Source organism: Triticum dicoccoides, chromosome 6B (assembly GCF_002162155.2).
Source record: "Triticum dicoccoides isolate Atlit2015 ecotype Zavitan chromosome 6B, WEW_v2.0, whole genome shotgun sequence".
Taxonomy (NCBI): domain Eukaryota; kingdom Viridiplantae; phylum Streptophyta; class Magnoliopsida; order Poales; family Poaceae; genus Triticum; species Triticum dicoccoides.
Genome location: NC_041391.1, coordinates 586,191,429 through 586,191,920, shown reverse-complemented (window position 1 = coordinate 586,191,920; position 492 = coordinate 586,191,429).

Sequence of the window (492 nt, the reverse complement as noted above, 5' to 3'; positions counted from 1 at the left end):
TGTTGGGGAACGTAGCAAAAATTCAAAATTTTCCTACGAGTCACCAAGATCTATCTATGGAGAGACTAGCAACAAGAGAGAGGAGTGCATCTACATACCCTTGTAGATTGCGAAGCGGAAGCGTTCAAGAGAACGAGGTTGAGGGAGTCATACTCGTCGTGATCCAAATCACCGGAGATCCTAGTGCCAAACAGACGGCACCTCCGCGTTCAACACACGTGCAGCCCGGTGACGTCTCCCACGCCTTGATCTAGCAAGGAGAGAGGGAGAGGTTGGGGAAGACTCTGTCTAGCAGCAGCACAATGGCGTGGTGGTGGTGGAGGAGCATGGCACTCCAGCAGGGCTTCGCCAAGCACCGCAAGAGACGAGAAGGGACAGAGGTAGGGCTGCGCCAAGGAGAGGAAAAACTCATGTGTTTGCAGCCCCTAATACCTGAAGTATATATAGGGGAAGGGGAGGGGAGGGGAGGGGCTGCGCCCCCATCTAGGGTTC